Source organism: Pleurodeles waltl, chromosome 3_2 (genome assembly GCF_031143425.1).
Source record: "Pleurodeles waltl isolate 20211129_DDA chromosome 3_2, aPleWal1.hap1.20221129, whole genome shotgun sequence".
In the NCBI taxonomy this organism is placed as follows: domain Eukaryota; kingdom Metazoa; phylum Chordata; class Amphibia; order Caudata; family Salamandridae; genus Pleurodeles; species Pleurodeles waltl.
In genome coordinates, this window is record NC_090441.1 from 70,716,744 (window position 1) to 70,741,722 (window position 24,979).

The window sequence follows — 24,979 nt, forward strand, 5'->3', positions numbered from 1 at the left end:
GTAGGCACCTATAGCCAATTTTAATTGACTTTCCCAATCCTTTACACTTCCTTTACACTCAAGCCAAAATACGGACTTGAGATTTATTGCATTATCACAAATGATCTCTGGTAAAGAGCCCCCTTGAGGGGCCTATCGAGCATTGCATAATGCAGCGCTGGCCTTAGGAGGAGCAACGCCGTATGATGAAACATGGCACCTAATTGGTGGGTGAAGGCTCTTGCTCCTACTAAGCTAATGCATTAGGTGACCGGCACATTCTCAATGAATATTTTCTGAGATAGTCCTATATTTTGGAAGAGTATATTTGAGTCATGAATATACTCATGCTTAGGGATACTGTACACTGAACCGCTATAATTCTCCCCGTCCCCCGTTTTGTTGGGGTTGATATATTCCCTGCATATTTTGTGTAAAGGTTGTATTGCTCTTATGCCGTGATATTCTGAAAATTGTAAAGCATGCTTTCTCCCTGTGTCACAGTTTCCTCTCTTTTTCTTCTGCCTTTCTTAAGTTGTGCTGTTTTACTATGTTTCCTTTCTTCCTTAGTTCTCTCCCTTTTCCTTTGTTTCCTCTCTTGCTCAGGATCCAAGTCTTATGACAAAAAACTAGTCCCAGTCTCCAAAACTGAGAGCTTGAGTCACTAAATGCGCCCACCTGTTCAAATTAAAGTGCTGTGAAACACACACTTTTTCTGACACACCAACCAAACAGGATCTTCTTCTACAGCGGGTACAGTCAGGGGCAGTTATCTGTAATTAACTCATGTGGTAGAGAGAATGCCAGCAGTTCACAAAACAATCTGCATTGAAGCAGATGTGGTTTATAATGGTTCAACTCTGGAACCAGCGGGTTATCTTCATTGATTCTCATAAACTATTTGTAGTTCTCTGTGTGTTGGTTCTCCATCAAGGTTGCCGTCAGACTCTATTTTACCAAGGTTTCGTCTCCACATCCAAACAGATGAGCCGCTACTAATAACAACAATGAATAATAGTAAAAGTTCAAAGTGTTTGCAATGCCAGTGAATAAAAGAGTTTCTTAGAGAGGGCCAAAATAGTGTACCCTCCACTCAAAACCTCTATACCAAATTGGAATCCATACATAATTTTAGGAATACTATTGTAAAGCTTATTTAAATCAATGCAGGAGGAAACTTTGAAACACTAAAAAAACGTTTTAGTAGCTGTTACTTCATTGCCAACATTGAGATACAGACAATTACAGTTCAACACCCTCACATCTAACCCATAAACCAGGGTTGTAATGGAGGCAATCCTAAAGTGTACTTCTAAGATAGAATCTAATTTTCATGTCATGTAGATGATCCATTTGAAATCTTTTTCCTGTAATTTTATATGAAAATGGGGTGCATACTTTGGGTGTTAGAAGCACTGGAGACAAAACCTTTTTGTAGCACATGCTTTTCAGAAGAGTGATAAAGCAATCACAGACGGGCGCATAGCAAGGTTGATTGTCCATACTATTTAGTTACGTTACTCATTAAGTGTTAAAAAGTCCAGAAGTACAAGAAAGGGGCCACTGTAGCAAAGGCTGGAAATTTATCTGGTAATGACATTTGGGCTTGTTGCTGATGGCAACATAGTCTTCAATGCACATGTTTACAACACATTAATCTGTAGATCTTCCAACACAAGTAGAAGCTAAGGTGAGACAAACGGTGTTAAGACACTTGTTTTGCCACAACCTCCACTTTAGTTGGGAAATACTGCTGTTCAATTAATGCACAACATAAGAATCTAGACTAGGTTCACACCGCAAAATAACTTCTTATTTGCCTGCAAGAATAGGTATTCACCTTGCTTGTTTTCTTGGCAAATAATAGAAATTTCTGTCTTGATTGGGATGAGCTTCAGGTAGGCAATAGAACAGTGGTCTTCAAACTTTTTAATGCCGTGCCCCCCCAGTTGAAAAATGAAAATCTTTGGGCCCCCCCTCAGAATTTTTCACAATTATTTTAGAAAGATGGCAATGTTTAAATATGTCTGTAAGGAAATGCCTCCTTGGCATGGTTGCCCCCTGACTTTTTGCCTTTGCTGATGCTATGTTTACAATTGAAAGTGTGCTGAGGCCTGCTAACCAGGCCCCAGCACCAGTGTTCTTTCCCTAACCTGTACTTTTGTATCCACAATTGGCAGACCCTGGCATCCAGATAAGTCCCTTGTAACTGGTACTTCTAGTACCAAGGGCCCTGATGCCAAGGAAGGTCTCTAAGGGCTGCAGCATGTCTTATGCCACCCTGGAGACCTCTCACTCAGCACAGACACACTGCTTGCCAGCTTGTGTGTGCTAGTGAGGACAAAACGAGTAAGTCGACATGGCACTCCCCTCAGGGTGCCATGCCAGCCTCTCACTGCCTATGCAGTATAGGTAAGACACCCCTCTAGCAGGCCTTACAGCCCTAAGGCAGGGTGCACTATACCATAGGTGAGGGTACCAGTGCATGAGCATGGTACCCCTACAGTGTCTAATCAAAACCTTAGACATTGTAAGTGCAGGGTAGCCATAAGAGTATATGGTCTGGGAGTCTGTCAAACACGAACTCCACAGCACCATAATGGCTACACTGAAAACTGGGAAGTTTGGTATCAAACTTCTCAGCACAATAAATGCACACTGATGCCAGTGTACATTTCATTGTAAAATACACCACAGAGGGCACCTTAGAGGTGCCCCCTGAAACTTAACCGACTGTCTGTGTAGGCTGACTAGTTCCAGCAGCCTGCCACACCAGAGACATGTTGCTGGCCCCATGGGGAGAGTGCCTTTGTCACTCTGAGGCCAGTAACAAAGCCTGCACTGGGTGGAGATGCTAACACCTCCCCCAGGCAGGAGCTGTGACACCTGGCGGTGAGCCTCAAAGGCTCACCCCTTTGTCACAGCCCAGCAGGGCACTCCAGCTTAGTGGAGTTGCCCGCCCCCTCCGGCCACGGCCCCCACTTTTGGCGGCAAGGCTGGAGGGAACAAAGAAAGCAACAAGGAGGAGTCACTGGCCAGTCAGGACAGCCCCTAAGGTGTCCTGAGCTGAAGTGACTCTAACTTTTAGAAATCCTCCATCTTGCAGATGGAGGATTCCCCCAATAGGGTTAGGATTGTGACCCCCTCCCCTTGGGAGGAGGCACAAAGAGGGTGTACCCACCCTCAGGGCTAGTAGCCATTGGCTACTAACCCCCCAGACCTAAACACGCCCTTAAATTTAGTATTTAAGGGCTACCCTGAACCCTAGAAAATTAGATTCCTGCAACTACAAGAAGAAGGACTGCCTAGCTGAAAAACCCCTGCAGAGGAAGACCAGAAGACGACAACTGCCTTGCTCCAGAAACTCACCGGCCTGTCTCCTGCCTTCCAAAGATCCTGCTCCAGCGACGCCTTCCAAAGGGACCAGCGACCTCGACATCCTCTGAGGACTGCCCCTGCTTCGAAAAGACAAGAAACTCCCGAGGACAGCGGACCTGCTCCAAGAAAAGCTGCAACTTTGTTTCCAGCAGCTTTAAAGAACCCTGCAAGCTCCCCGCAAGAAGCGTGAGACTTGCAACACTGCACCCGGCGACCCCGACTCGGCTGGTGGAGATCCAACACCTCAGGAGGGACCCCAGGACTACTCTGATACTGTGAGTACCAAAACCTGTCCCCCCTGAGCCCCCACAGCGCCGCCTGCAGAGGGAATCCCGAGGCTTCCCCAGACCGCGACTCTTTGAATCCTAAGTCCCGACACCTGGGAGAGACCCTGCACCCGCAGCCCCCAGGACCTGAAGGACCGGACTTTCACTGGAGGAGTGACCCCCAGGAGTCCCTCTCCCTTGACCAAGTGGAGGTTTCCCCGAGGAACCCCCCCCTTGCCTGCCTGCAGCGCTGAAGCGATCCCGAGATCTCTCATAGACTAACATTGCGAACCCGACGCTTGTTTCTACACTGCACCCGGCCGCCCCCGCGCTGCTGAGGGTGAAATTTCTGTGTGGGCTTGTGGCCCCCCCGGTGCCCTACAAAACCCCCCTGGTCTGCCCTCCGAAGACGCGGGTACTTACCTGCAAGCAGACCGGAACCGGGGCACCCCCTTCTCTCCATTCTAGCCTATGTGTTTTGGGCACCACTTTGAACTCTGCACCTGACCGGCCCTGAGCTGCTGGTGTGGTGACTTTGGGGTTGCTCTGAACCCCCAACGGTGGACTACCTTGGACCAAGAACTAAGCCCTGTAAGTGCCTTACTTACCTGGTTAACCTAACAAATACTTACCTCCCCTAGGAACTGTGAAAATTGCACTGTGTCCACTTTTAAAACAGCTATTTGTGAATAACTTGAAAAGTATACATGCAATTTTGATGATTTGAAGTTCCTAAAGTACTTACCTGCAATACCTTTCGAATGAGATATTACATGTAGAATTTGAACCTGTGGTTCTTAAAATAAACTAAGAAAAGATATTTTTCTATATAAAAACCTATTGGCTGGATTTGTCTCTGAGTGTGTGTACCTCATTTATTGTCTATGTGTATGTACAACAAATGCTTAACACTACTCCTTGGATAAGCCTACTGCTCGACCACACTACCACAAAATAGAGCATTAGTATTATCTCTTTTTGCCACTATCTTACCTCTAAGGGGAACCCTTGGACTCTGTGCATACTATTCCTTACTTTGAAATAGTGCATACAGAGCCAACTTCCTACATTGGTGGATCAGCGGTGGGGTACAAGACTTTGCATTTGCTGGACTACTCAGCCAATACCTGATCACACGACAAATTCCAAAATTGTCATTAGAAATTCATTTTTGCAATTTGAAATTTTTCTAAATTCTTAAAAGTCCTGCTAGGACCTTGTGTGTTAAGTCCCTGTTTAGCATTGTCTTTTAAAGTTTAAAAGTTTGTTAAAAGTTTGAAATTAGATTCTAGAAACAGTTTTAGATTCTTTAAAAAGTCTTCCAACTCTTAGCAAAATAATGTCTGATACAGAGATGAATGTGGTGGAACTCGACACCACACCTTACCTCCATCTTAAGATGAGGGAGCTAAGGTCTCTCTGTAATATCAAAAAAATAACCATTGGCTCCAGACCTACCAAAATTCAGCTCCAGGAGCTGTTGGCAGAGTTTGAAAAAGCCAACCCCTCTGATGATGACCTCACAGAGGAAGAAATTAGTGACTTGGAGGCCAGTGTCCCTCCTCCAGTCCTAAATAGGGAGAACAGGACCCCTCAAGTCCTGTCTCCAACTGTGTTAGTCAGAAATAGTGAGTCCCTCACAGGAGGGTCCCACATTTCTGAAATCACTGAGGATGCTCTCAGTGAAGATGACCTCCTGTTAGCCAGGATGGCCAAAAGATTGGCTTTAGAGAGACAGCTCCTAGCCATAGAAAGGGAAAGACAAGAGATGGGCCTAGGACCCATCAATGGTGGCAGCAATATAAATAGGGTCAGAGATTCTCCTGACATGTTAAAAATCCCCAAAGGGATTGTGACAAAATATGAAGATGGTGATGACATCACCAAATGGTTCACAGCTTTTGATAGGGCTTGTGTAACCAGAAAAGTGAACAGATCTCACTGGGGTGCTCTCCTTTGGGAAATGTTCACTGGAAAGTGTAGGGATAGACTCCTCACACTCTCTGGAAAAGATGCAGAATCTTATGACCTCATGAAGGGTACCCTGATTGAGGGCTTTGGATTCTCCACTGAGGAGTACAGGATTAGGTTCAGGGGGGCTCAAAAATCCTCGAGCCAGACCTGGGTTGACTTTGTTGACTACTCAGTGAAAACACTAGATGGTTGGATTCAAGGCAGTGGTGTAAGTAATTATGATGGGCTGTACAATTTATTTGTGAAAGAACACCTGTTAAGTAATTGTTTCAATGATAAACTGCATCAGCATCTGGTAGACCTAGGACCAATTTCTCCCCAAGAATTGGGAAAGAAGGCGGACCATTGGGTCAAGACAAGGGTGTCCAAGACTTCAACAGGGGGTGACCAAAAGAAAGGGGTCACAAAGACTCCCCAGGGGAAGGGTGATGAGACAACCAAAACTAAAAATAGTAAAGAGTCTTCTACAGGCCCCCAAAAACCTGCACAGGAGGGTGGGCCCAGAGCCTCTTCACAAAACAATGGGTACAAGGGTAAAAACTTTGATCCCAAAAAGGCCTGGTGTCATAGCTGTAAACAGCATGGACACCAAACTGGAGACAAGGCCTGTCCCAAGAAAGGTTCCACTCCAAACTCCCATCCAGGTAACACTGGTATGGCTAGTCTCCAAGTGGGATCAACAGTGTGCCCAGAGCAAATCAGGGTCCACACTGAAGCTACTCTAGTTTCTGAGGGTGGGGTGGATTTAGCCACACTAGCTGTCTGGCCGCCTAACATGCAAAAATACAGACAGCAACTCTTAATTAATGGGACTAGAATAGAGGGCCTGAGGGATACAGGTGCCAGTGTCACCATGGTGACAGAGAAACTGGTTTCCCCTGGCCAATACCTGACTGGAAAAACTTACACAGTCACCAACGCTGACAATCAGAGAAAAGTACATCCCATGGCAATGGTTACTTTAGAATGGGGAGGGGTCAATGGCCTGAAACAGGTGGTGGTCTCCTCAAATATCCCAGTGGACTGTCTGCTTGGAAATGACCTGGAGTCCTCAGCATGGGCTGAGGTAGAACTAAAAACCCATGCAGCAATGCTGGGTATCCCTGAACTGGTGTGTGTGAAAACAAGAGCACAATGCAAGGCACAGGGTGAAAAAGTAGAGCTGGAGTCTGGAAAAATGGCCCAGCCTACCAAGAGAACAGGAAAGTCAGTTGGGAAACCAACTGCAACACAGCAAAAGAAAGGGAACCTCTCTTCTCAGGAAGAAGTTCTGCACTCTGAGGGAACTGAGCCTTTGGAGCTTGAACCTTATCAGGTTGAGCTCTTGGGCCCAGGGGGACCCTCAAGGGAGGAGCTGTGTAAGGGACAAGAAACCTGTCCCTCTCTTGAAGTCCTTAGGCAGCAAGCTGCTGAAGAGTCCAAAGGCAAGAAAAATGGAACACATAGGGTCTATTGGGAAGATGGACTCCTGTACACTGAGGCCAGAGACCCCAAACCTGGTGCCACTAGGAGAGTGGTAGTGCCTCAGCTGTTCAGGAAGTTCATCCTAACACTGGCCCATGACATTCCCCTTGCTGGACATTTGGGACAAACCAAGACGTGGGAGAGGTTAGTCAACCACTTCTACTGGCCCAATATGTCCAACATGGTTAAGGAGTTTTGCCTCTCCTGCCCCACCTGTCAAGCCAGTGGTAAGACAGGTGGGCACCCAAAGGCCCCCCTCATTCCACTTCCAGTGGTGGGGGTCCCCTTTGAAAGAGTGGGTGTGGACATAGTTGGTCCACTAGAACCTCCCACAGCCTCAGGAAATCTGTATATCCTGGTAGTAGTGGATCATGCTACCAGGTATCCTGAAGCTATTCCCCTTAGGTCGACTACTGCCCCTGCAGTAGCCAAGGCCCTCATTGGTATCTTTACCAGAGTGGGTTTCCCTAAGGAGGTGGTGTCTGACAGAGGTACCAACTTCATGTCAGCATACCTAAAGCACATGTGGAATGAGTGTGGAGTGACTTATAAATTCACTACACCATACCATCCACAAACTAATGGCTTGGTTGAGAGATTCAACAAGACATTAAAAGGCATGATCATGGGGCTCCCAGAAAAACTCAAAAGGAGATGGGATGTCCTCTTGCCATGTCTGCTTTTCGCTTACAGAGAGGTGCCACAGAAGGGAGTAGGATTCTCACCCTTTGAACTTCTGTTTGGTCATCCTGTAAGGGGACCACTTGCTCTTGTTAAAGAAGGCTGGGAGAGACCTCTCCATGAGCCAAAACAAGACATAGTGGACTATGTACTTGGCCTTCGCTCTAGAATGGCAGAGTACATGGAAAAGGCAACCAAAAACCTTGAGGCCAGCCAACAACTCCAGAAGTTTTGGTATGACCAAAAGGCTGCACTGGTTGAGTTCCAACCAGGGCAGAAAGTCTGGGTTCTGGAGCCTGTGGCTCCCAGGGCACTCCAGGACAAATGGAGTGGCCCTTACCCAGTGCTAGAAAGGAAGAGTCAGGTCACCTACCTGGTGGACCTGGGCACAAGCAGGAGCCCCAAGAGGGTGATCCATGTGAACCGCCTTAAGCTCTTCCATGACAGGGCTGATGTGAATCTGTTGATGGTAACAGATGAGGATCAGGAGGCAGAGAGTGAACCTCTCCCTGATCTTCTGTCATCAGACCCAAAAGATGGCACAGTAGATGGAGTGATCTACTCAGACACCCTCTCTGGCCAACAGCAAGCTGATTGTAGGAGAGTCCTACAACAGTTTCCTGAACTCTTCTCCTTAACCCCTGGTCAGACACACCTGTGTACCCATGATGTGGACACAGGAAACAGCATGCCTGTCAAAAACAAAATCTTTAGACAGTCTGACCATGTTAAGGAAAGCATCAAGGTGGAAGTCCACAAGATGCTGGAATTGGGAGTAATTGAGCGCTCTGACAGCCCCTGGGCTAGCCCAGTGGTCTTAGTCCCCAAACCTCACACCAAAGATGGAAAGAAAGAGATGAGGTTTTGTGTGGACTACAGAGGGCTCAATTCTGTCACCAAGACAGATGCTCATCCAATTCCAAGAGCTGATGAGCTCATAGATAAATTAGGTGCTGCCAAATTCTTAAGTACCTTGGACTTGACAGCAGGGTACTGGCAAATAAAAATGGCACCTGGAGCAAAAGAGAAAACAGCATTCTCCACACCTGATGGGCATTATCAGTTTACTGTTATGCCCTTTGGTTTAAAGAATGCCCCTGCCACCTTCCAAAGGTTGGTGAATCAAGTCCTTGCTGGCTTGGAGTCCTTTAGCACAGCTTATCTTGATGATATTGCTGTCTTTAGCTCCACCTGGCAGGATCACCTGGTCCACCTGAAGAAGGTTTTGAAGGCTCTGCAATCTGCAGGCCTCTCTATCAAGGCATCCAAATGCCAGATAGGGCAGGGAACTGTGGTTTACTTGGGCCACCTTGTAGGTGGAGGCCAAGTTCAGCCACTCCAACCCAAGATCCAGACTATTCTGGACTGGGTAGCTCCAAAAACCCAGACTCAAGTCAGGGCATTCCTTGGCTTGACTGGGTACTACAGGAGGTTTGTGAAGGGATATGGATCCATTGTGACAGCCCTCACTGAACTCACCTCCAAGAAAATGCCCAAGAAAGTGAACTGGACTGTGGAATGCCAACAGGCCTTTGACACCCTGAAACAAGCAATGTGCTCAGCACCAGTTCTAAAAGCTCCAGATTATTCTAAGCAGTTCATTGTGCAGACTGATGCCTCTGAACATGGGATAGGGGCAGTTTTGTCCCAAACAAATGATGATGGCCTTGACCAGCCTGTTGCTTTCATTAGCAGGAGGTTACTCCCCAGGGAGCAGCGTTGGAGTGCCATTGAGAGGGAGGCCTTTGCTGTGGTTTGGTCCCTGAAGAAGCTGAGACCATACCTCTTTGGGACTCACTTCCTAGTTCAAACTGACCACAGACCTCTCAAATGGCTGATGCAAATGAAAGGTGAAAATCCTAAACTGTTGAGGTGGTCCATCTCCCTACAGGGAATGGACTTTATAGTGGAACACAGACCTGGGACTGCCCATGCCAATGCAGATGGCCTTTCCAGGTTCTTCCACTTAGAAAATGAAGACTCTCTTGGGAAAGGTTAGTCTCATCCTCTTTCGTTTGGGGGGGGGTTGTGTAAGGAAATGCCTCCTTGGCATGGTTGCCCCCTGACTTTTTGCCTTTGCTGATGCTATGTTTACAATTGAAAGTGTGCTGAGGCCTGCTAACCAGGCCCCAGCACCAGTGTTCTTTCCCTAACCTGTACTTTTGTATCCACAATTGGCAGACCCTGGCATCCAGATAAGTCCCTTGTAACTGGTACTTCTAGTACCAAGGGCCCTGATGCCAAGGAAGGTCTCTAAGGGCTGCAGCATGTCTTATGCCACCCTGGAGACCTCTCACTCAGCACAGACACACTGCTTGCCAGCTTGTGTGTGCTAGTGAGGACAAAACGAGTAAGTCGACATGGCACTCCCCTCAGGGTGCCATGCCAGCCTCTCACTGCCTATGCAGTATAGGTAAGACACCCCTCTAGCAGGCCTTACAGCCCTAAGGCAGGGTGCACTATACCATAGGTGAGGGTACCAGTGCATGAGCATGGTACCCCTACAGTGTCTAAACAAAACCTTAGACATTGTAAGTGCAGGGTAGCCATAAGAGTATATGGTCTGGGAGTCTGTCAAACACGAACTCCACAGCACCATAATGGCTACACTGAAAACTGGGAAGTTTGGTATCAAACTTCTCAGCACAATAAATGCACACTGATGCCAGTGTACATTTTATTGTAAAATACACCACAGAGGGCACCTTAGAGGTGCCCCCTGAAACTTAACCGACTGTCTGTGTAGGCTGACTAGTTCCAGCAGCCTGCCACACCAGAGACATGTTGCTGGCCCCATGGGGAGAGTGCCTTTGTCACTCTGAGGCCAGTAACAAAGCCTGCACTGGGTGGAGATGCTAACACCTCCCCCAGGCAGGAGCTGTGACACCTGGCGGTGAGCCTCAAAGGCTCACCCCTTTGTCACAGCCCAGCAGGGCACTCCAGCTTAGTGGAGTTGCCCGCCCCCTCCGGCCACGGCCCCCACTTTTGGCGGCAAGGCTGGAGGGAACAAAGAAAGCAACAAGGAGGAGTCACTGGCCAGTCAGGACAGCCCCTAAGGTGTCCTGAGCTGAAGTGACTCTAACTTTTAGAAATCCTCCATCTTGCAGATGGAGGATTCCCCCAATAGGGTTAGGATTGTGACCCCCTCCCCTTGGGAGGAGGCACAAAGAGGGTGTACCCACCCTCAGGGCTAGTAGCCATTGGCTACTAACCCCCCAGACCTAAACACGCCCTTAAATTTAGTATTTAAGGGCTACCCTGAACCCTAGAAAATTAGATTCCTGCAACTACAAGAAGAAGGACTGCCTAGCTGAAAAACCCCTGCAGAGGAAGACCAGAAGACGACAACTGCCTTGCTCCAGAAACTCACCGGCCTGTCTCCTGCCTTCCAAAGATCCTGCTCCAGCGACGCCTTCCAAAGGGACCAGCGACCTCGACATCCTCTGAGGACTGCCCCTGCTTCGAAAAGACAAGAAACTCCCGAGGACAGCGGACCTGCTCCAAGAAAAGCTGCAACTTTGTTTCCAGCAGCTTTAAAGAACCCTGCAAGCTCCCCGCAAGAAGCGTGAGACTTGCAACACTGCACCCGGCGACCCCGACTCGGCTGGTGGAGATCCAACACCTCAGGAGGGACCCCAGGACTACTCTGATACTGTGAGTACCAAAACCTGTCCCCCCTGAGCCCCCACAGCGCCGCCTGCAGAGGGAATCCCGAGGCTTCCCCAGACCGCGACTCTTTGAATCCTAAGTCCCGACACCTGGGAGAGACCCTGCACCCGCAGCCCCCAGGACCTGAAGGACCGGACTTTCACTGGAGGAGTGACCCCCAGGAGTCCCTCTCCCTTGACCAAGTGGAGGTTTCCCCGAGGAACCCCCCCCTTGCCTGCCTGCAGCGCTGAAGCGATCCCGAGATCTCTCATAGACTAACATTGCGAACCCGACGCTTGTTTCTACACTGCACCCGGCCGCCCCCGCGCTGCTGAGGGTGAAATTTCTGTGTGGGCTTGTGGCCCCCCCGGTGCCCTACAAAACCCCCCTGGTCTGCCCTCCGAAGACGCGGGTACTTACCTGCAAGCAGACCGGAACCGGGGCACCCCCTTCTCTCCATTCTAGCCTATGTGTTTTGGGCACCACTTTGAACTCTGCACCTGACCGGCCCTGAGCTGCTGGTGTGGTGACTTTGGGGTTGCTCTGAACCCCCAACGGTGGACTACCTTGGACCAAGAACTAAGCCCTGTAAGTGCCTTACTTACCTGGTTAACCTAACAAATACTTACCTCCCCTAGGAACTGTGAAAATTGCACTGTGTCCACTTTTAAAACAGCTATTTGTGAATAACTTGAAAAGTATACATGCAATTTTGATGATTTGAAGTTCCTAAAGTACTTACCTGCAATACCTTTCGAATGAGATATTACATGTAGAATTTGAACCTGTGGTTCTTAAAATAAACTAAGAAAAGATATTTTTCTATATAAAAACCTATTGGCTGGATTTGTCTCTGAGTGTGTGTACCTCATTTATTGTCTATGTGTATGTACAACAAATGCTTAACACTACTCCTTGGATAAGCCTACTGCTCGACCACACTACCACAAAATAGAGCATTAGTATTATCTCTTTTTGCCACTATCTTACCTCTAAGGGGAACCCTTGGACTCTGTGCATACTATTCCTTACTTTGAAATAGTGCATACAGAGCCAACTTCCTACAATGTCTAAACCTATTTAAACATTGCAGTTAAGTACTGTTACCTTTTTAAAACTGTAATAACATGCTTCTGCTTAAAACAAAGTCATGTTATCTGTATAATATTTCTTCTGGCCAATCCTGATTGATTGATTGGTATTTGGAACATTGATGTTCACATACTTTCCCCCAAAAAAGTGTTGAAATTGTTCCTGCACCTAGGCTTATTATGTAACATTCTGCTTTTTTCCCCTTCGTCGAGTCTTGCCATGGTTGTGGATGTATGCATTCTTTTGCATCTAGATTATAGGGATGCCTTTTATCAAGACAAGACAAGCTTTATTCTGTCAATTAACTATCAAAGCATCATAATACATTAAAACTCAAGATTAAAAATGATTAATGAAGAATTCATCACCTATACAATGAAACTAATAAATACATAAAATCTTAGTTACTCATCTAAAATCCCATCTAGTCCATCAACATAAAATCATATTAACAAAACGGTTACGTATATGCCATGCTGACACTAAAAACCTACTAACTGCAAGAATTAATTCATTAGAGGTATAACTTTTTAGAACCCCTATTGCTATACAAAATTTTTTCAAACCCATTTCTCAACCAGTTTTACGGATCCATTTTGTCTGAGGAGAAAAATAAGCAGGACAAAAAAACATAGAATGTTCAAGTGTTTCCGGGGCACCACTGCATGCTGGGCATGTGTCAGAAATAGCAGTTGGCCCCCAACTACTTGTTAGGGACATCAGCAGTAAGCTCCGAAAACGAAATCAAGCATATAAACCTTTACCTAGTAAATCTGGTATAATATCTAAGTAAGGTTCATAATGCAGGTACCACTTAAAATCAATGAAAAGATTAGTCAACCGTGAGATTTACAGCAAATATAATTGTTCCTTACATGGGACCATGGGTCCAGATTTCAGAACAGTTTTGTGGGATTTCACTATTTTATGAGGGTTCTCCCAAAGGTCTCCCAGAGTGCGAAACCAATTGGACACAGGTCTAACCCAAGGAATAGTAACAACATTTGGTCTCTTTAATAAATCAAGAAGTGAGGCCTTATATATATCTAATTCGGGGACAGTCCAGATCCTTATCCAATATATCAAGGGTCTTAAAGCTATTAAATCAGCTACTCGGTTTAGTCCCAAATCAAGAAACACTGGGATCAGAGGTGTGCTGCGGGGGCACGCGGTCAACACCCTAGCAAAATTATTTTCACTCACAGTTAATCTATAGCTATTGGAAAATCCCCATATCTCCGCACCATAGGTAGCTGCTCCCTGCACCTTTGCCATATAAATCTTGATAGCTGGAGAGGCAGCTTTTGTCATTGAGCTTTTATAAAAGCGCAGGATAGGTGCTGCTCTATGCTGTAAAAGCCCTGCACTTTTACTGATCTGGTCCTCCCAGTGTAATTTACTTGTCAACCTCACGCCCAGGTAATCTGTTGAACTAACCATGCTTAGAGGAACTCCATCCAGTTTAATGGTGCATCTCCTGCAAGGTCCAAAATTAAACACCATCAATTTGGTTTTGCTAATATTCAACTCCAGCCCATAGTCCATGCAAAATAATTTAAATCTGTCGACAAGAGTTTGAAGACCCATCGGTGTCTTAGAGATGAGAAGGGAATCATCAGCAAAGAGAAGAATAGGAGTTTTCTGTGCATTCAGTGAAGGAGCATCGTTCTGACAGGACATCAAGGCCTGAACCACCTCATTGATAAATAGGGTAAATAATATCGGAGCCAACACACAGCCCTGACTAACTCCCCTCCGAATTAGAATTTTTTCAGTCAGCTCACCTTGATTACCCCATCGCACTATGTATTTTCATGCAACCGCTTTAACATTTGAATTATATTAACTGGGGTTCCTGATCTATGTAGCACTTTCCACAATTTTTCTCTTAGGACCAGATCGAAAGCAGATCGTAGGTCTACAAAAACATGAAAATGTTGCTTGGCAAGGGCTACATATTTCCAATGTAAGATGGCCAACCTACAAGCCTGATCTACCGTGCTGGTTTTTGGGTGGAAACCCACCTGTAGTGGAGAAAGGACCTGATGATCTTGAACCCAACTTGTCAACCTCCCTAATAGTTGTTTAGCAAAGTTTTTTTGTAAATTGTCAATAAGACTAATAGGTCTATAATTGATTGGGAGGTTTGCATTGCCCATTTTGTAAACCGGGATAATTTTGGCCCCTGCAGCCGATTTTATTCGAGATCAAATTTATATACCAGGACCATATAATTGGCTCTGATCTATAAAGATCTCCCGGAAGCTTATCCAGACCAGGAGCTTTGCCTGGTTTTAGTGAATTAACTGCATCAAGGGTTTCCTCCATGGAGAAGAAGATATAATCCTCAGGAGTATTGGCACCCACCCCTAGTAAATCAGGAATAATATTCACATTTTACATCAATGGTAGAACATGGTCACAGCCTTGAAGATCGCATAGCGAAACATTATCAGTTACAGCATAAAGACGGGTGAAATGATCCACCCAACTTTCTGGTTGTATGTGGTTCTTAATATTACTCCTGCCCCCTCTTTGCCTTTTAGACAACAGTTCCCAGAACAGCATATTATTGTTAGATTTTGAAGCATCCAATAATTCCCGCCAGATTCTTCCCATAGCCTTTTTGCTTGCGATATAGACTCCGTTCGGTGGCATGTGTAGCTGCAGATACACATGCTGTGCATAGTCCGCCGTCTGGTGTTGGGTCGGAGTGTTACAAGTTGTTTTTCTTCGAAGAAGTCTTTTCGAGTCACGAGACCGAGGGACTCCTCCCACTTCGGTTCCATTGCGCATGGGCGTCGACTCCATCTTAGATTGTTTTTTTTCCGCCATCGGGTTCGGACGTGTTCCTTTTCGCTCCGTGCTTCGGGTCGGAAAGTTAGTCAGAATCAACGGAAAATTTGTCGGTATTGTTTAGTTCGGTATCGGGATAGTTAGGGCAAATCGACACCGAGCCTTAAAGAGCTCCGGTAACCCTTCGGGGTATTTTCGATCCCCCGTTGGGGCCTGGTCGGACCGACCGCGTGCAACATCGAGACTGATGGAACGGACCCCGTTCCGATTCTGTCCTAAATGCCACAGTAAATATCCTTATACAGACCAACATTTGGTCTGTAACTTGTGCCTGTCCCCCGAGCACAAGGAAGAGTCGTGTGAGGCCTGTCGCGCGTTTCGGTCGAGAAAAACGCTCAGGGACCGAAGAGCCAGGAGGTTGCAGATGGCTTCCACGCCGACAGGACAACAAGAGTTCGAGGAGGGGGAAGAAGAAGAAACTTTCTCCATCCGCGATTCGGATTCCGAAGAATTCGACGTCGACGAGCAACCAACCGTGAGTAAGACGTCGAAAGAAAGATCACACGAGAAAACAGACAAAGCCCAGGGGACGCCACTGCCAACAGGCCATGGCATAACCCATAAAGTAGGTGACCGTCCATCGGCACCGAAAAAGGGCGAGCTGGTGCCGAAGTCGTCCGACTCAGGTCGAGACACAGGCACGCAACACTCTCGGGACCGACAGAGTGATGCAGAAAAGGCTCGACACCGAGATAGCGGCACCGAAGCTACTCGACACAGAGACAGCGGCACCGAAGCTGCTCGGCACAGAGATAGCGGCACCGAAGATGGTCAACACCGAGAGGCCAAAACACCGAAAAAGAGAAAGATCTCGTCGGAGCCGAAAACAACTAAAGACACGGTTTCGGTGCCAAAACACCCGGCAACCGAACCAAAAACCAGTTCCTACTCAGAGGAACAATCACTGTCCTCCCAACTAAAAAGACACAGATTTGAGGAGGAATTACAAACTACAGAGGTAGATCACACGCAACAGCGGATCTTTATCCAAAGGGGTACAGGGAAAATCAGCACTCTTCCCCCAATCAGAAGGAAAAGGAAACTTGACTTCCAGCAACAAGACAAGCCACCACAAGCAAAGGTGGTAAAGAGGGCAACTCCACCGCCCTCTCCACCACAGTCAACTCATGTATCACCGGCACAGACTCCAACACAATCACCAGCTCATACCACCATGAGCCAGGATGATCAGACAGCATGGGACCTCTATGATGCTCCAGTATCGGACAATAGTCCAGAGTCGTACCCCACTAAACCCTCACCACCTGAGGACAGTACAGCATATGCACAGGTGGTAGCTAGGGCAGCTGAATTTCATAATGTATGTCTACATTCGGAGCCTATTGAGGATGACTTCCTCTTTAACACCCTGTCCTCCACCCACAGCCATTATCAAAGCCTTCCCATGCTCCCGGGAATGCTAAGGCACGCTAAACAGATTTTCAAGGAGCCTGTTAAAAGCAGAGCAATAACTCCAAGGGTGGAGAAAAAATACAAGGCACCGCCCACAGACCCTGCTTTTATTACATCACAACTGACACCAGATTCAGTAGTCGTAGGAGCAGCTCGTAAAAGAGCCAACTCGCAGACATCAGGCGACGCACCACCTCCGGACAAGGAGAGCCGCAAGTTTGATGCAGCTGGGAAACGGGTTGCAGCACAAGCTGCAAATCAATGGCGCATCGCCAACTCGCAAGCACTCCTAGCGCGATACGACAGGGCCCATTGGGACGAGATGCAACATCTCATCGAGCACCTCCCCAAAGAATTCCAGAAACGAGCGAAACAGGTGGTTGAAGAGGGGCAAAATATCTCCAACAACCAAATACGTTCTTCTATGGATGCAGCAGATACAGCTGCAAGAACAATAAATACTGCTGTGACAATAAGGAGGCACGGATGGCTGCGCACTTCTGGCTTCAAACCTGAGATACAACAGGCAGTGCTCAATATGCCGTTCAATGAACAGCAATTGTTTGGCCCAGAAGTGGACACTGCAATTGAAAAATTAAAGAAGGACACTGACACAGCCAAAGCCATGGGCGCACTCTATTCCCCGCAGGGCAGAGGCACATTTGGCACATTTCGCAAAACAACTTTCAGAGTAGGGTTTCGAGGTCAAGCCACAGAAGCCAGCAGCTCACAAACAAGACCACCTGCCTACCAGGGACAATATCAAAGGGGTGGCTTTCGAGGCCAATACAGAGGGGGCCAATTCCCAAGAAACCGGGGAAAGTTTCAGGGTCCCAAAACCCCTCAAACTAAACAGTGACTCACAAGTCACACAACCCCTTCACACAACACCAGTGGGGGGAAGACTAAGCCAGTTCCACAAATCATGGGAGGAAATAACAACAGACACTTGGGTCTTAGCAATTATCCAACATGGTTATTGCATAGAATTTCTCCAACTCCCTCCAAACGTCCCACCGAAAACACACAATATGTCAAAACAGCATATAGACCTTCTAGGAGTAGAAGTTCAAGCATTACTGCAAAAAGACGCAATAGAATTAGTACCAAAAACACAAAAGAACACAGGAGTTTACTCACTGTACTTTCTAACACCGAAAAAGGACAAAAGTCTGAGACCAATATTAGATCTCAGAACACTAAACACCTACATCAAATCAGACCACTTTCACATGGTCATGTTACAAGACGTAATACCACTACTGAAACAGCAAGACTACATGACAACGTTAGATCTAAAAGACGCGTATTTCCATATACCGATACATCCCTCGCACAGGAAATACCTAAGGTTCGTATTCAAAGGAATACATTACCAATTCAAAGTGTTGCCATTCGGAATAACAACAGCACCAAGAGTCTTTACAAAATGTCTAGCAGTAGTAGCTGCACATATCAGGAGGCAGCAAATACTCGTGTTCCCGTACCTAGACGATTGGTTAATCAAAACCAACTCGCTAACAAAGTGTTCACACCACACAGATTATGTTATACAAACCCTTTACAAACTGGGTTTCTCCATCAACTATGCAAAGTCACACCTTTTGCCGTGTCAAACACAGCAATACTTAGGAGCGACAATCAACACAACTAAAGGGATAGCCACTCCAAGTCCTCAAAGGGTTCAAAATTTTCACTAGGTGATACAAGCTATGTATCCAACACAAAAGATACACGCAAAGATGGTATTAAAACTCCTAGGCATGATGTCCTCATGCATAGCCATTGTCCCAAACGCGAGATTGCACATGCGGCCCTTACAACAGTGCCTAGCATCACAATGGTCACATGCACAGGGTCAACTTCTAGATCTGGTGTTGATAGACCGCCAAACATACATCTCGCTTCTATGGTGGAACAGTACAAATTTAAACAAAGGGCGGCCTTTCCAAGACCCAGTGCCACAATACGTGATAACAACAGATGCTTCCATGACAGGGTGGGGAGCACACCTCAATCAACACAGCATCCAAGGACAATGGGACGTACATCAAAGAAAGTTTCACATAAATCACCTCGAATTGTTAGCAGTATTTCTAGCGTTGAAAGCATTCCAACCAATGATAACCCACAAATACATTCTTGTCAAAACAGACAACATGACGACAATGTATTATTTAAACAAACAGGGGGGAACACACTCGACACAGTTGTGTCTCCTAACACAAAAAATATGGCATTGGGCAATTCACAACCACATTCGCCTAATAGCACAGTTTATTCCAGGGATCCAGAACCAGCTAGCAGACAATCTCTCTCGGGATCACCAACAGGTCCACGAATGGGAAATTCACCCCCAAATCCTGAACACTTACTTCCAAATTTGGGGAACACCTCAAATAGATCTATTTGCAACAAAAGAAAACGCAAAATGCCAAAACTTCGCATCCAGGTACCCACACCGGCAATCTCAAGGCAATGCTCTATGGATGAATTGGTCAGGGATATTTGCGTACGCTTTTCCCCCTCTCTATCTCCTTCCATATCTAGTAAACAGATTGAGTCAAAACAAACTCAAACTCATACTGATAGCACCAACATGGGCAAGACAACCTTGGTATACCACACTACTAGACCTGTCAGTAGTACCTCATGTCAAACTACCCAACAGGCCAGATCTGTTAACACAACACAAACAACAGATCAGGCATCCAAACCCAGCATCGCTGAATCTAGCAATTTGGCTCCTGAAATCCTAGAATTTGGACACTGGAACCTCACACAAGAGTGTATGGAGGTCATAAAACAAGTTAGAAGACCATCTACTAGACACTGCTATGCAAGTAAATGGAAAAGATTTGTTTGTTACTGCCATAATAATCAAGTCCAACCATTGCATGCATCTCCAAAAGATGTAGTAGGATATTTACTACATTTACAAAAATCAAATCTAGCTTTCTCTTCCATAAAAATACATCTTGCAGCAATATCTGCTTACCTGCAGATTACTCATTCAACTTCCCTATTTAGAATACCTGTCATTAAAGCGTTTATGGAGGGCCTAAAGAGAATTATACCACCAAGGACACCACTTGTTCCTTCATGGAACCTCAACATTGTCTTGACAAGGCTCATGGGTCCACCTTTCGAACCCATGCATTCTTGTGAAATGCAATACTTAACGTGGAAAGTTGCATTTCTCATTGCCATCACATCTCTAAGAAGAGTAAGTGAAATACAGGCGTTTACCATACAAGAACCATTTATTCAAATACACAAAAATAAGGTCGTTCTAAGAACAAATCCAAAATTCTTACCAAAGGTTATCTCACCGTTCCACTTAAACCAAACAGTGGAATTACCCGTGTTCTTCCCACAGCCAGATTCAATAGCTGAAAGAGCACTACATACATTAGACATCAAGAGAGCGCTAATGTACTACATTGACAGGACAAAAGAAATTAGGAAGACAAAACAACTATTTATTGCCTTCCAAAAACCTCATACAGGAAATCCAATTTCAAAACAAGGTATCACCAGATGGATAGTAAAGTGCATCCAAACCTGCTATCTTAAAGCAAAGAGAGAACTGCCTATTACACCAAAGGCACACTCAACCAGAAAGAAAGGTGCTACTATGGCCTTTCTAGGAAATATTCCAATGACCGAAATATGTAAGGCAGCAACATGGTCTACGCCTCATACATTTACTAAACACTACTGTGTAGATGTGTTATCTGCACAACAGGCCACAGTAGGTCAAGCCGTACTAAGAACTTTATTTCAAACTACTTCCACTCCTACAGGCTGAACCACCGCTTTTGGGGAGATAACTGCTTACTAGTCTATGCACAGCATGTGTATCTGCAGCTACACATGCCACCAAACTGAAAATGTCACTTACCCAGTGTACATCTGTTCGTGGCATTAGTCGCTGCAGATTCACATGCGCCCACCCTCCTCCCCGGGAGCCTGTAGCCGTTTAGAAGTAGATCTTGAACATTTGTACATTTGTAAATATATTACATTAAACCTTCATTTTGTACATACGTATTTATTCCATTGCATGGGCACTATTATTAGCATACACAACTCCTACCTCACCCTCTGCGGGGAAAACAATCTAAGATGGAGTCGACGCCCATGCGCAATGGAACCGAAGTGGGAGGAGTCCCTCGGTCTCGTGACTCGAAAAGACTTCTTCGAAGAAAAACAACTTGTAACACTCCGACCCAACACCAGACGGCGGACTATGCACAGCATGTGAATCTGCAGCGACTAATGCCACAAACAGATGTACACTGGGTAAGTGACATTTTCATTATAAATACGTCTGGCTTGTTGAATCGCCCCTAAGGAACCAGTTGTGATAGCTGTTTTTAACCCAGACTTCACCTTGGTTCAGGCTTCATTAAACCATCCATTACTAACCAAGTTATCTTCAGGGGGCCTAGAGGCAGCCTTTTTGTAAAAGAAGTTCTGTAATTTCTTAGACATATTATCATGTATACTGAGTATAGGAATATCATTAGCATCCTGCTCTTCGTAGGCTGCCAAATTATCTACAAAAAATTGATAAATCCCACTTATCAGATAGGGATTAGACATCACCAGCCAGCCCTTGTGTAATTATTACTCAAACATGGGGAAGTAACCACTGTGTGTTGATTATTAAGTGTTCTCCTAAATGCATCCCCAAAGAGAGTAAGAAGCAGGGGGTAATGATCACTCTCACATCGCAAATCCACCCTCATGTCCCTCAGCAAAGGCCACAACCTGACGTCCACCATAAAATAATAACACTTGTGGACATACCTCGTTTAAATGTGGGCGCGATGTTTACATCAGAAGGTGTACGACCATTGCAAGCCCTAAGGCCATACTTTGAGCATAAGGAGGCCAGCTGGGAAGCCACACAAGATTGAGTACAATACAGAGTACTCATTATCTGTGAAATTCCCCAAAATGTATCCTCTTCAACTGTTAATACACTGAGCAGAACAGAAGGTTCAAAGGTACAATTTAGATCACCTGCTATAATTAAAAAGGTCGAGGGATGCAATGTATCTAAAAATCCAGACAACAAAAACTAAAGTCTGAGACTCAGAGCCTCGAGGTACAGACCGGGCATAAACATTAATAAAAATAATCTTAAAATTCTGCTGAAAGGAGACTTGCATGCCGATTAAACGAACAGAATCGATATCTAGGGCAATATGTACAAACACATTTTCCCATAGACACAGAATGGGTAAAACCCTTTGCTATATCTGGCCCCTAGTGTCATATGGTCACATTGCCGCTTCTTATTTAAGAGGAGTAGCAAGCCACCTTTAGCACGGCCTAGGCCCTTCTCTGGTGGTTGGGCAGGAATACTAAATGAAAGGAACCCATCTACATACATTTTATCCTCTGCCCAAGTTTCCTGGAACAGACAGATGTCCTGGTTACTAATATACGTAATCCACTCTGGGTCAGTCAACTTCCTTTCAAGGCCAGCTAGATTCCAAGACATTATGTTTAACTGATGGTTGTCTAGCTCAGTTCCATGGGTTGGGCATCCAGCCTTCTTCATGTGCATATCCTCATTATAAGTCCCAAGTGACATCGACCACCAGCAAGAATATCCGAACGAACGAATGACTGAAAGACAGTTGCGTCGGACGCGTAGCCAATGGATTACCTAGTTAATCAAAGATTCATGATTCTCAACAGAGCCTGGTGTCAGCTTTGGGACATCAACCATGTAGATTATGCTATCTCCACTTTTTAGGCATAGGCCCTGGGCCATTATTGCAGATCCACTTGCATCATAGTGTAAAGGGATATTAATGGGAGGTTCAAATGGTTTGATTGTAGGGGCAAGGGGGCCGACCTCCCTACCAGCTACTTTAGAGGTATTATTCCCCCTTGTCCTTAACCTATCTTCAGAAGCGTTGGGGTAAGCAGTACTGCAAATCTGATTTCCCAGAGGATCCCTGAAGTTAAAAGCTCTGTTGAACTTCCGCCTATCACTAGTAGGATCACTTGTAGAATCTGGATGATGACCCTCTGCACCAATTGTAAACAGTTTTTCGCAAGCAGAAGGTCTTGCTGTCCCCCTAGGGGGGAACTCATTTATGGTTAGTTTAGCTGTTGCAGGGTTTTCATCCCCCCTTGCCTCCCCACCGCCCGCTGGCATTTACAACCACATTTGTATGACATTTTCTCCTTCATTAATCCTGTTAGTGATAAAACCAATCTCTTTTCTTCATCCGCCCTCTGTAGAACAAGAGCCATGTTGGTTCTGTTATCTAATAATTCCAACCCCTTATAATCAAACTGAGGATTGCTCAACGTATTATCATCAGTGACAACTCCAGGCAGAGATTGTAATGTGCACGTGGGTAGGTCCCCTTCCTCTGTCATTGGATCAAATCGGTTAGTGCACAGTATATTTGGAACCACCCTTACCACTGGACTTAACGAGAGAGGAAGGGACCTTACTCCCTCAGAAGAAGAGCCCCTCTGGCATGATGGAGAGCTAGGGGCACTGCAAGGTATTGCCGGCAATAAAGGTGTGACGGTTTTCCTTGGGATATGCAGTTTCTCCCTTCCAACAGCCTCTGTGGTAGAATCTGATAATTGCATCCTCTTCTTTCTAGTAAAAATCTTGGGGATTTTCCCACTTCGAGAAGAATCCCTCTTAATAGACATACCCCCGGATGAGTGAGTATTATTCTTCAGGATAGCCTCTACTTCCGCAAACAATAAATCAATTTCATCAAAGGAATTCGGTCCTTGAGAAGTGACTGAACTCAATTATTTGGTAAAACGTTTTTTTGTTTTGTAGGGCCATTCAATGGCACAGGGGCATCGACGGCTTTCCTTTTCCCCATGGTAATTAATAAAAGTAAATGTATTTAGCAGCCCAGATTAGAAGAAAAAAAATTCTCTATCTCTTACTTGTTACTTGCTTCGCCAGCCAAGTTGGTGCGCCCTGCCCGGCCTCTATCAGGTGATGACGGGCGAAGACGGGCCCATCCGCCTGTTTTATGTCAGCAGGAGGCCAGGAAGCCTGGGAGATGAATTCCCAACCCGGGCTGTTAGCAGGGGAAGTGTTAGCTGCGCGTCCCGCTCCTGTTTTATGTCAGCAGGAGGCCAGGAAGCCTGGGGGATGAAGTCCCACCCCGGGCTGTTAGCAGGAGAAGTTTTAGCTGCGCGTCCCCTATAGGGATGCCTTAAATCTTGGGCTGCCTGCCACCCTGATTGGTAAGCTTCAAAGGCTATAGAATGTGCATGGTCAGACTGGTGTGTTGCCTCCAAGTTTCACCATGTATCTTTAGATCTCATTCTCCATGTTGGCTACCAGTGATGCAGCACATTCAGTTCAAGGCTATTTTCTTTGTACACATGGTCTTCCACAAAACAGAACCCAAGTTTTGCACCAACCATGTGGTACATTTAATCTTGACACTGACCTAGGTCTGCGGCATTTGAAATTTGTGATTATCCCTCTCTGTGGGGGCAGAGCTTTCTGGGTCTTAGGACCTCTGTCATGACCCTCAGTTTCTCAAGGTCAACTCTCTGGCTCACTTGCTTTTCCTGTGTTCCAAGATAATCCACTGTGACTCACGCTCTAGAAATAAACCTGCAAGTAAAAATAAATAAATGTTGATGGTAATTGCATGCTGGGGCACTGTGGGCTTACTGCTCAGAGTCATAGAGGGTGTCATTTTGATTTTACCCATGCTCAGTGCCCAACATTAAAGCTTGATTTAGTCTGAAGACTTTTTCTTACTCAAAAACTAAATAGTACTATAATGCACAGCATGCGAAGATAGACGGAATTCAATTTGAAAAAACAATTGTTACAGCTAAGTAACTATTTTTTGTTGGTTGCTGCCATCTTTAAAGTTAGAAGCCTTTCTTCTGCCAGAATACCCTGCACCCTAATTTGCTCATTTTAATCCTTAAGCCCTAAACAGGTCTCCTTAGTTCCTCCTCTAAAACATAGGCAGCACCTGATAAAGTACACTAGAGAGATCCTTTCTTGGCCCCGTCTGTTATGATGACCAATCATTTCGCGTTTCTCCACTCACAGAGACTTGTAAGAGATGCTTATGCCTGAACTATCCACCTTCCCTACTCCTGCTGAGAGCTGCTAAGGAAGAATTCCCCTATCTCCAATACTGCAGCATTACACACCCTACAAAAAGAACAGGGTGAATGTAATTACCAATTTGACT

At 45.8% G+C, this 24,979-nt stretch overlaps 1 protein-coding gene across 1 annotated transcript in view; it reads left to right on the plus strand.

Annotated features, from left to right (window-relative positions):
* Window positions 1-24,979, plus strand: part of HIP1 (huntingtin interacting protein 1) — a 375,550-nt gene that overhangs the window by 344,098 nt on the left and 6,473 nt on the right. The window lies entirely within an intron of this gene.